The following is an 11,696-nucleotide window of genomic DNA, read 5'->3' as shown; positions in this document are numbered from 1 at the left end:
ATGTCTTTTCACTAAATATTTTTATTACATTTTTGTTTTGACCATGTGTGATTTATTCATGGGTACTTAGCTGGACTGTTTCATGAAACTTTTTGAAATGGTGCTACTTCATTTCCTGTCATAGGATGATTGACACTGGTGACATTACATGGTCCTGAAATAAATTAAAAAAATGAAAGACATCTGTACAATAAAAATCAAGATTTATAGTATTGGTGTGGCAGCTCATGCCTATAATTGAAGCACTTGAGGAGGCTGTGGCTGGTGGAATGCTTGAGCTAAGGAGTTTGTGACCAGCCTGAGCAAGTGCAAGACTCCATCTCTACTAAAAATAGAAAATTTAGCCAGGTAAGGTGGTGCATGCCTGTAGTCACAGCTACTCAGGAGGCTGAAGTAAAAGGATCCCTTGAGTCCAGGAATTTGAGGTTGCTGTGAGGGTACCCTAGCCTTGGGCAACAGAGTGAGACTCTGTCTCAAAAAAAAAAAAAAAAAAGATTTGTATTACCTTCTGAGATAACCCCCCAAAACCTTTTATAATACCCCAGTATTCAGAAAGAGGATCAATATTGTTTATATCCTGTATTATTTATCTCAGCCCATAGTCTCAGAAACAACTTCAATGTAAGTTAAGTCATTAGATTCTGTGCATATTTGCAATAAATATTTCTAGTAGTTTGAGTCATTCTTTTTGGCCTTTAAGGAGAAGTAAAGAATTAACATTCTGTTGTGTGCTAGACAGACTTAAACCTTTTGTCGAATTTTAAATCTTGTAAACATGCAGCAAAAAGTTAATTTTTAAAGAAAATTCATTTTGAAAATATATTAACTTTTAGTTTGATTTTGTTTTGAATATTTGATTTATAATGTTGTATCTTAGGTTATACCAAGACTTGATTCCCCTCCAAGGGTAGCTAAAGAAAAAGTTAAGTTGTTAAAGAAAACTTGAGTTTGTTTGAATTTTTGTTTCTCCTCTTTATTACTAAGGGTGGGACCATAGGCACAGGCTACTCATCTGTCATTTGGTAGCCATAGATGATTTTAAAGATTGCAAATATAAAAACCATTAATAAAAAAGATTTTTAGGGGTGGCGCCTGTGGCTCAGTGAGCAGGGCGCCGGCCCCATATACCGAGGGTGGTGGGTTCAAACCCAGCCCCAGCCAAACTGCAACAAAAAAAATAGCCGGGCGTTGTGGTGGGCACCTGTAGTCCCAGCTACTCGGGAGGCTGAGGCAGGACAATCGCCTAAGCCCAGGAGTTGGAGGTTGCTGTGAGCTGCGTGACACCACGGCACTCTACCAAGGGCAATAAAGTGAAACTCTGTCTCTACAAAAAAAAAAAAAAAAGATTTTTAATAATTGTGCTCCCCCCAAATACAATCATTTTCTAGAGTGGCTTGTGAGTGATGCCTTTGGCATGTTGATTAGATTATGAAGCACTTTTGTTTGTTTTCTAAACATAGACTCTCAGATTTGGTCCTGTGCTTTCTATGTAATCTCAAATGGCTGTTCACTTTGACTTTTTTTTTTTTTGCAGTTTTTGGCCAGGGCTGGGTTTGAACCCACCACCTCCTGCATATGGGGCCGGCACCCTACCCCTTTGAGCCACAGGCACTGCCCCACTTTGACTTTCTTTTAAAACTAAGTAGGAACAAAGAGCTTATTTGGTGAAGTTAATGAAAGAATCCTTTGCTGGGAAATTCCACATAGCAGTAATGGCAATTATGTCCCAGTACTGACATATAAATCACCTCCTCCTGAGCTCTTTCCCTGTAAATTATTTTTTAATATCTAGCATGATAGTAAATTGAGGTAACTTGCTGATGTTTCCCAGGGTTGATGAATGAAAACCTGAAGCAAGTAGAGCTTAAATAGGGATGTGCCAAATATTTTTATTCCCATAGTAGTATTAGCAGTTGTGTTCTTAACTTTTGATGTTTACTTCTGCCTACTTTACCTAGTTAGGCTTCATATACTCCTTTTAGACTAAGCCTAAGACGTAATATTGCATATTGGAACTTCTCATTTGTACACCTATTTATAGCACTGTGCTAGATGTCATGGTCTTTTCGGAACACTGACATGGTACTGTGCAGGGTAAAGGCAGAGAGACCTAAGATTCAATTATGAACTAAGCTACTTAGAGTTTACATTAATTTCCACAGACCCATGCTGTTCTTCCCAAAGAACAAATTTAAAACAGCGATGGATAAAATGTAATGTAGATGTTCGATAAATTCCATTATATTTAAAGATTATTTCTGAAAACACATTCTACTTCATTGGATAAATGTATCCTAATATGAAGTCTAATACCTACCCTGCTTCCCCGAAAATAATACATCCTCTGAAAATAAGACCTACTTACAGGAAAAATAAGACGGAAACAGGTTAGTAGTTACTCTTAAGTATATAATTCATATTTTCACATCAATACATGATCTTAAAGCCATAACCACAACCACCACTGTAATAATTGTGATAAGAGTTCACCAGACTATTTACTTTGTTACCTTTTTTTTTAAATGTGAAATTAATCTATTTAAGTCAACGCTCTTAATCCTTTTGTGCTGCTATAATAGAATACCTGAGACTGGGTAATTTGTAAAGAACAGAAATTTATTTCTCAAATTTCTGAAGACTGAGAAGTCCAAGATGAAGGCATTGGCATCTGGTGAGGGCTTTCTTGCCCTGTCTTCACCTGGTGGAAGCTGGAAGGGCAAGAGAGAACCAACCCCTCCCTTAAACCCCTTTATAAGGATTTTATGAAGGAGGAATCCTCCTGGCTTAATCATCTTATTTTTTTGGAGACAGAGTCTATGTTGCCCTCAGTAGAGTGCTGTAGCGTCACAGCTCACAGCAACCTCAAACTCCTGGGCTTTAGTGATTGTATCGCCTGAGCCCCCCAAGTAGCTGGAACTACAAGGCACCCGCCACAATGCCCAGCTATTTTTGTTGTTGTTGTTGTTGTTGTCATTTTTGTTTGGCAGGCCCAGGCGCTGAGCTACAGCTGGCTTAATCATTTCTTAAAGGCCTCACCTCTTGATACTATCAAAGTGGCAACAGCTGAATTTTGCAGGGAACACATTCAAACCATAGCAACATGATTTGTGGAGTTTAGAAGATCTTAATTGATTTTCCTCATCGCATTTAATGCAGTCTTTTCTCAAAGTACTTTTTGGGACTAGTAGTTATCTAAAGGATAACTACTTGAAGAATGGCAGAAAAACACCTGAATCATGTTTTTGTATTAATAGGTAATTAGTGATTAAAAACTAAGAACCGAATTTAATTTTGTCTTTAAGAGATCTTTCCAGAGTGATCCTTATTTCTTATTTGCACCATTTCTGGAGAGAAGCAAAAGTCTTTTGTTAAACAAAAGACATTGCTGATACACAGAAGGGCTAATTACTGACTTAAAATTGATTTGAAGGTATCTTCCAGGTCCAATTTAACTACACAAGTAACTTCAAAGAGAATCAGTTTATCTTTGGTATTTAAATTTCTGTGATTTCTGAAAACTATTACATTACAATGCATAGGTTTCACCAGGGAAATAGTAATCTTCATGTATTAACTGATAAGCTGAGTAATTAACACTATTGGAGGAGATAGATAGAAAGGTAACCTCTAACATCTATGGTCAATTTTTTTTTTTTTTTTTTTTAGACAGAGTCCCACTATGTTGCCCTCAGAGTGCTGGTGTTGTCACAGCTCACAGCAGCCTCAAACTCTTGGGCTTAAACGATTCTCTTGCCTCAGCCTCCCAAGTAGCTGGGACTACAGGCGCCCCCACAACGCCCCGCAATTTTTTTGTTGTAACTGCCAGTGTTGTTTAGCAGGCTGGGCAGTTTGGAACCCCCCAGCCTCGTTGTATGTGGCCGGTGCCATAACCACTAAGCTATGGGCGCTGAGCCTATGTTCACTTTTTTTTTTTTTTGAGACAGAGCCTCAAACTGTCGCCCTGGGTAGAGTACTATAGCATCACAGCTCACAGCAGCCTCCAACTCCTGGGCTCAAACGAGTCTCCTGTCTCTGCCTCCCAAGTAGCTGGGACCACAGGCGCCCTTCACAACGCCTGGCTATTTTTTGGTTGCAGCCGTCATTGTTTGGTGGGCCCGGGCTGGATTCGAACCCGCCAGCTCAGGTGTATGTGGCTGGCGCCTTAGCCGCTTGAGCCACAGGCGCCGAGCTGAGCCTGTGTTCACTTTAATAGTAAAAACAGCCTGTAGTAAAATTTATAAAGGTAAGTATTGTTTCACATGCTGTTGAAGCAAAAGACGCTTTAAATGCCTAAATTGATACAGGCACTTAACTAAAAAGTAAATTTAGGGCCGGGCCCAGTGGCTGGTGCCTCCTGGTACTCTGGGAGGTGGAGACGAGTGGATCACCTGAGCTCAGGAGTTAGAGACCAGTCCCAGCAAGATTGAGGTACCGGCCAGATACACAAGGCTGGCGGTTCAAACCCGGCCTGTGACAGCTAAACAACAGTGACAACCTTAACAAAACAAATTAGCTGGGCGTTGTGGCGTGCGCCTGTAGCCCCATGTACTTGGGAAGCTGAGGCAAGAGGATCACTTGAGCCTAGCAGTTTGAGATTGTTGTGAGCTATGATGCCACTGCACTCTATCCAGGGCAAAAAACAGACTGTCTCAGAAAAACGAGTAAGACCAAAAGGAATTTGCTTTTAAATTATAATCCAAGGCAATCTCTTATGTATGAAGCACTACCGCTAATAAACAAAACACGCATAAAAGTTTGTTAATTGTTTCTTTGTTCATGTTAATTAGTTTATTTTAAATACAGTATTTTCTTCCTGCTCCTCTGTCAAGTTATACCTGGTCTTGAAATACTTGGTTTTATGCTCGGCGCCTGTGGCTCAAACAGCTAAGGCATCAGCCACATACACCTGAGCTGGCGCGTTCGAATCCAGCCCCGGCCCCCAAACAACAACAATGGCTGCAACCAAAAAATATCAGGCGTTGTGGTGGGCGCCTGTAGTCCCAGCTACTTGGGAGGTGGAGGCAGGAGAATCGCTTGAGCCCAGGAGTTGGTGGTTGCTGTGAGCTGTGATGCCACAGCACTCTACCCAGGGCGACAGCTTGAGGCTCTGTCTCAAAAAAAAAAAAAGAAAAAGAAATACTTGGTTTTAATAGCCTTATAGTTAAAACAAAGTCAAAATGAGCATGGGTCATTACAGACTGAAAACTGCACTAAAATTAGAAACTGGTACATCCAAAGTTATAACCCTCTGTTTTCATGAACTACTTACTAAATGGCATCATTTGGTAGCTGAACAAGTCACATCCTCACCTTACACTAGAAAGAATTTAAAAGTTGCTCAGCAGAATATATAGAATTTAGCAAGAAAATGCAGGAAAGGGAGGTATGAACATATATATATAGATTGATTTCCTTGAGGAATGGAAAACAAATACTGTATATCATTTATAGTTTAGCCGAACGGGACCTTATTTTTAATTAAGTGCCTAATCTCGGTATCCTTGACCAAAATAGATATTACAGTGCTAGATTTTTTTTTTTGAGACGTAATCTTACTTTGTCGCCTTCAGTAGAGTACTGTAACGTCATAGCTCACAGCACCTTCAGACTCCTGGGCTCGAGCAATTATCTTACCTCAGCCTCCCTGTAGCTGGGACTGCAGGCGCCCGCCACAACGCCCGGATACTTTTAGAAACAGGGTTTTGCTCTGGCTCTGGCTGGTCTCGAACTTATGAGCACGCAGGTGATCCACCCACTTCGGCCTCATGAAATCAACACTGAAGGCTCTGAAAGACTGAGTTTGAAGGTTCTTTTCCCCTCTAAAACCTATCAATATCACCAAAACCTAAATTTAAGGTATAAAATCATTTGGATAAGACCAAGTAGACTAGCAAACTGAGAAATGAAGACTTGGGCGGCACCTGTGGCTCAGTGAGTAGGGCGCAGGCCCCATATACCGAGGGTGGCGGGTTCAAACCCAGCCCTAGCCAAACTGTAACAAAAAAATAGCTGGGCGTTGTGGCAGACACCTGTAGTCCAGCTACTCGGGAGGCTGAGGCAAGAAAATCACCTAAGCCCAGGAGTTGGAGGTTGCTGTGAGCTGTGACGCCAAGGCACTCTACCGAGGGTGACAAAATGAGAAAAAAAAAAAAAAAAAGAAAAATGAAGACTTGATGGTGAAAACTTACATGCTTCATCGCAAAATAGTTAAACTTTTTTTTTTTTCCTTGAGACAGAGTCTCCCTATGTCACCTTCGGTAGAGTGCAGTGACGTCACAGCTCACAGCAGCCTCAAACTCTTGGGCTTAAGCGATTCTCCTGTCACAGCCTCCCAAGTAGCTGGGACTACAGGCACCCGCCACAAAGCCCGGCTATTGTTTGGTTGTAGCTGTCATTGTTGTTTGGCAGGCCCAGGCTGGATTCGAACACGTCAGCTCCGGTGTATGTGGCTGGCGCCCTGGCCGCTGAGCTGCAGGCGCCGAGCCAAAATGCTTAAATTTATATGTAACTAAAAATCTTAAACTTTTTTTGGCCATCATTCTTGGAGGCAAGTAAGAAAATAGAGAACTATTCACATCAGGAAACCACCCTGCTGCAGGCGCCGGATCCAGACTCTCCTGGAAACCGGCTCCCTGGCGGAAGCGCCCTCGTCCGGAGGGTCTGCGCCTGCGCGAGCGCAGCTCTGGCTGGCCCCGCCCACGTTACTCGCCTCACCGCGGTGACTGAGCCCACGCGGCTGGTGAGTGGAAGGTTTTGGCGCGGCAGTGGGCTTGGCTACGCGCCGACCAGGTCATTTGGAGTCGGTCACGCGTCTTCTTTTTGTTTCTTACCCTTTGTCCATTGCAGTAGTGGTGGAAAGTTTTAAGTAACAAGTCGCGGTGGCTGGCGCACGGTCGGCTAGCAGGAACTGAACCGAGGGCCTCACTGGGAGGGCAGCGAACTGCACCGCGCATGTCCGCGCCCAGCTCTTGACGGGCCTGGCGCCAAGCGGGAGATGAATCCTCAGCTGGGGCAGCGCGAGGAGGCCAACCCCCTTTCCGAGGAAACAGGACTAGGCCTCCTGTGCATTCATCTTTGCCCCCACATGTTCGCTGAGGCAGTTTGTAAATTCCCAGCCAGGTTTCATTGCTTCTAGGGGCGGTGACCACTCTGCATCCGTGTTTGAGGGCGTCTGAGGTGTGTCCTTCCTCTGTGCGGGAGTGTGGGGTTGCATGGATGGCTGTGCGGGCAACTTCACTGAGCAAACCGGGCAGCGCTTGAGGGGGTGCAGGCCTAAGTGCTGTTCCTGGTGACGAGCAAGGGTCCAGTTGGATCGTGGTGGGGCCCAATCCTGGGTGGGAAACAGGTCAGAGAAGACTTCCCGAGGGACCGTGTGTAAAATCAAGGGTAACTTGATAGGAGTTGTGGTTAAAAACTTAACCGCATTGTACATTTATGATTGGCATTTCACTGTCACTTTTACCCCCTATTTTTGTTAAAAGTTAGCCTAAAAATAACAGGACAAACAATTTTAGAAAGCAAAAGGGAAGAAACTTTGAGGCAGAGGAACTGCATTTACAAAGATGAAAAGAGAAAGATTTTGGCCTTTTTCTAAAGTTGGATTAAGGGTAGAAACATACAGCACTATCCATAAACTAGAAAACATCTAGAACTTTTCCAATCATAGAGCTTCACGGACTAGTCAGGTACTCTTAATTTCTTACAGTTTTCTGAGGAGTATGGGATAAATCCTAGGTTTGTGCTCTTTCCTCTGGATTACACTTGTCTTGACCTACATTTTGTGCAGAAGGCAGTATGATACCAAGTGAAATTGTAGCTTGATGGTTTTGCTTTAAGCAAATTTGATACTTGGAAATCGAAATGCTTTGAAGAAGGCCTCAGTGCGTAGTTTCCCAAAGGAGTACCTCGAAGATAACTGTAGTGATATTCAGCAATGAAGAGGGTAGCACTTTTTCTCAGAAGAGTTCACAAACTTAATTGTCAGACCCTGTACTTAAATCTGCTTTTAAAAAATGCTGATGTCCTACTATATCCATTTCATAACAATGAGAGGATCAAGCTATGGTATAAAGAAAACTGGTAGAGGAAATTCAGATGAGTTATTTCATACGAACGGTTTTACTTTAATGAGGTATCACATTTTTTGGAAGTCATTTCAGGAATTATAGAATCAAATCCACAGATCTCTGCTAATATGTAAAAAATAAAAATGTTTGTTAAATACTTTTATAATTTTATAACAAATTTTATAGTTTGTTTAATATAAGTGTAAAAAACAGTTTTATTAAAAGTTTAGTGATAACAGTAACAGGAACATCTGTGTATATACCACCACCTTACTAAGTACATTATCAAGACTATTCCTCCCTAAGCCTGTCCCTTACACCTATAGGCAATCACTTATCTTTTATCTTGAGTTTTTCAATTGCTTTTATCTGTATGTTTTGGAGTTTTTAAAATGAAATCATCTATATTGTGTATATATATATATATATATATTTTTTTTTTTTGCAGTTTTTGGCCAGGGCTGGGTTTGAACCCACCATCTCTGGCATATGGGGCCGACACCCTACTTCTTTGAGCCACAGGTGCTGCCCTATTCTGTGTATTCTTAATGTGACTTTATAACTTAACATGTTCCTGAGATTTTTCCTTGTTAATACATACGAATAGACCTGTAATTAATTATTTTTCACTGTTGAGAACCTCCACATGGATTAAACAAGAACTACTAGGGGTGTCCAACCTGTGTGCCATGTGCTGCATGCTGATTATTTGACAACTGTTTTGCTTATCCATGATGTCAGATAATTATGAAAATTATGCATGGAGTTTTCTTTGCTCATCAGCTTCATTAGTGTTTATGTATTTTTTCTTCTTTTTTTTGAAGAGACAGGATCTCACTTTTTTGCCCTCAGTGGAGTGCCGTGGCATCACACAGCTCACAGCAACCTCCAATTCCTGGGCTTAGGTGATTCTCTTGCCTCAGCCTCCCGAGTAGCTGGGATTACAGGCGCCCGCCACAACGCCCAGCTATTTTTTTGTTGTTGCAGTTTGGCCGGGGCTGGGTTTGAACCTGTTAAGACCAAATTCCACCACTGAGAAATCACCAGACACACATGTAAAAAACAAAGGAGTGACTTTATTCGAGCATGCTCCAGCCGTACCTCTGGCAGAACTCTGCTCAGAGGGCATGACCCTGAGGTAGAAATGATGGCAGGTTTTATACTCTTTGGTGTGATGCATTTTGGGTTGCAACAAAAGGCGGGAGAAATTTCCTGGGGGAAACCGGGACCAAGTTGGGGGGATGGTCGGCGCAGGGACTGAGGTAACTTAGGTGGTTTAGGATTGGCTGGCTGTATCCCGGACTGGCCCTACCTGGAGGCTGTGAGAACAAAGGAGTGCATGTTGGATTGGCTGGCACTATCTGGAACTGACGCTGCCCGGAGTCTATGAGACCCCGGAGGGCAGGCCCTCACTGGTTGTGGCTGGGGCACAAGGGCCAACTTTTCTTTCTTTTTTTTTTTTTTTTTTGGCTGAGGCTGGGTTTGAACTCCCCACTTCCAGAATATGGGGCCAGCGCCCTGCTCCTTGAGCCACAGGTGCCACCTGATTTTTTTTTTTTTTTTTTTTTTACAAGGGCCAACTTTCACCCAGGGGGTGGCCGCTGAGAATCTCTCAGCCCCTGGTGGAAGACTGACTCTGCTCAGACCCCCACCCCCACTTTACCCTGCTAACTAGCCGTTTTATCTTCTCTCTCTCTTATATCCCCTATGTCTCCCACTACCTTTAACATCTCTGGTTGAGAGTTAACATTGTACTGTAAATAACCCACTTGTAGTTAAAACCCTCTCCTTCCAGCAGTTAAAGAGTAACTACAGAGTTTTTATTTATTTATTTATTTTTTATTTATTTATTTTTTTGGCCGGGGCTGGGTTTGAACCCACCACCTCCGGCATATGGGACTGGCGCCCTACTCCTTGAGCCACAGGCGCCGCCCAACTACAGAGTTTTTAAAAACTATTTCTTTTGGCTGCTAGAAAAAACCTGTGGTTGCTATGTTACAAGTAGTCTTGAGATAAGGTGCTGACATTCAGCAAAAGACTCAAGGTCAATTACTTATTTAGAACTAAAGAAGAACAAATGGTCCTTTTTAAACTGTTAGGATTAGGGTTAGGATTCGGCACTGGGCCCTTCAAACCTACCACCCTCGGTATATGGGACCAGCACCCAACCCACTGAGCCATAGGTGCCGCCCTTTTTTTTCCTTTTTTAATAGTTTCACTGTGTTGCCCAGGCTAGAGGGCATCATAGCTCACAGCAACCTCCTGGGTTCAAGCTATCTTCCTGCCTCAGGCTCCCCAGTAGCTGAGACTACTGTAGCCCACCATGATGTCTGGCTAATTTTTCTATGTTTAGTAGAGATGGGGATTTCACTCTTGCTCAGACTGGTTTTAAACACCTGAGTTCAAGAGATCCTCCCATGTCAGCCTCCCAGAGTGCTAAAATTGCAGGCATGAGCCGCCGTCCAGTGTTTGTGTATTTAATGTGTGCCCTCAAACAACTCTTCTTCTTCTGATGTGTGACAGGAAAGAAAAAAGTTTGGACACCCCTGTAACTTCCCTTTCCATCTGAACAGTCAGGCAAAGAATTTTTTTTCTTTTCTTTTCTTTCTTTCTTTTTTTTTTTTTTTTCAATCAACTAGGGTGAAGGGTACTGGCCAAGTCATAGCTCACTCAACCTCAAACTCCTGGACTCAAGTGATTCTCCCACCTTACCCTCCCAATTAGCTAGGACTACAGGTGCACAAGACCACACCTGGCTAATTATTAAAAAAAATTTTTTTATTGTTGGGGATTCATTGAGAGTACAGTAAACCAGATTACACTGATTGCATTTGTTAGGCAAAGTCCCTCTTGCAATCGTGTCTTGCCCCCTAAAGGTGTGGCACACACCAAGGTCCCACCCCCTCCCTTCTTCCCTCTCTCTGCTCTTCCTTTCTCCATCCTTCCCTCTTTCTTTCTCTCTCTGCTTCCCTCACCCTCACCATGTCCTTAATTGTCCTCATATCAAAATTGAATACATAGGGTTCATACTTCTCCATTCTTGTGATGCTTTACTAAGAATAATGTCTTCCACTTCCATCCAGGTTAATACAAAGGATGTAAAGTCTCCATTTTTTTAATGGCTGAATAGTATTCCATGGTATACATATACCACAGCTTGTTAATTCATTCCTGGGTTGGTGGGCATTTAGGCTGTTTCCACATTTTGGCAATTGTAAATTGAGCTGCAATAAACAGTCTAGTGCAAGTGTCCTTATGATAAAAGGATTAGTTTCGTTCTGGGTAAATGCCCAGTGATGGGATTGCAGGATCAAATGGGAGGTCTAGCTTGAGTTCCTTGAGGGTTCTCCTTACTTCCTTCCACAAAGGTTGTGCTAGTTTGCAGGCCCACCAGCAGTGTAAAAGTGTTCCCTTCTCTCCACATCCACACCATCATCTACAGTTTTGAGATTTTGTGATGTGGGCCATTCTCGCTGGGGTTAAATGGTGTCTCAGGGTGGTTTTGATTTGCATTTCTCTTAATAGATAGGGATGATGAACATTTTTTCATATGTTTGTTAGCCATTCATCTGTCTTCTTTAGAGAAGGTTCTATTCATGTCTCTTGCCCATTGATATATGGGATTGTTGG

At 42.6% G+C, this 11,696-nt stretch overlaps 1 protein-coding gene across 4 annotated transcripts in view; it reads left to right on the top strand.

Annotated features, from left to right (window-relative positions):
- Positions 1-11,696, top strand: part of EEF1AKMT1 (EEF1A lysine methyltransferase 1) — a 56,719-nt gene that overhangs the window by 5,419 nt on the left and 39,604 nt on the right. The window contains exon 1 of one of the 4 annotated variants that reach the window (XM_053563293.1): positions 6,694-6,739. The exons of 1 other annotated variant lie outside the window; for it this stretch is intronic. The gene's annotated coding sequence lies outside the window, so the exon portion shown is untranslated. Of the gene's footprint in view, positions 1-6,693; positions 6,790-6,848; positions 7,177-11,696 lie in introns of those variants that run through there. 2 more of the 4 variants (XM_053563294.1, XM_053563296.1) reach the window with 2 other exon arrangements.

Source organism: Nycticebus coucang, chromosome 15 (assembly GCF_027406575.1).
Source record: "Nycticebus coucang isolate mNycCou1 chromosome 15, mNycCou1.pri, whole genome shotgun sequence".
NCBI lineage: Eukaryota > Metazoa > Chordata > Mammalia > Primates > Lorisidae > Nycticebus > Nycticebus coucang.
Note: the sequence above shows the minus strand (reverse complement) of the source record. Positions and strands in the feature narration are given on the sequence as shown.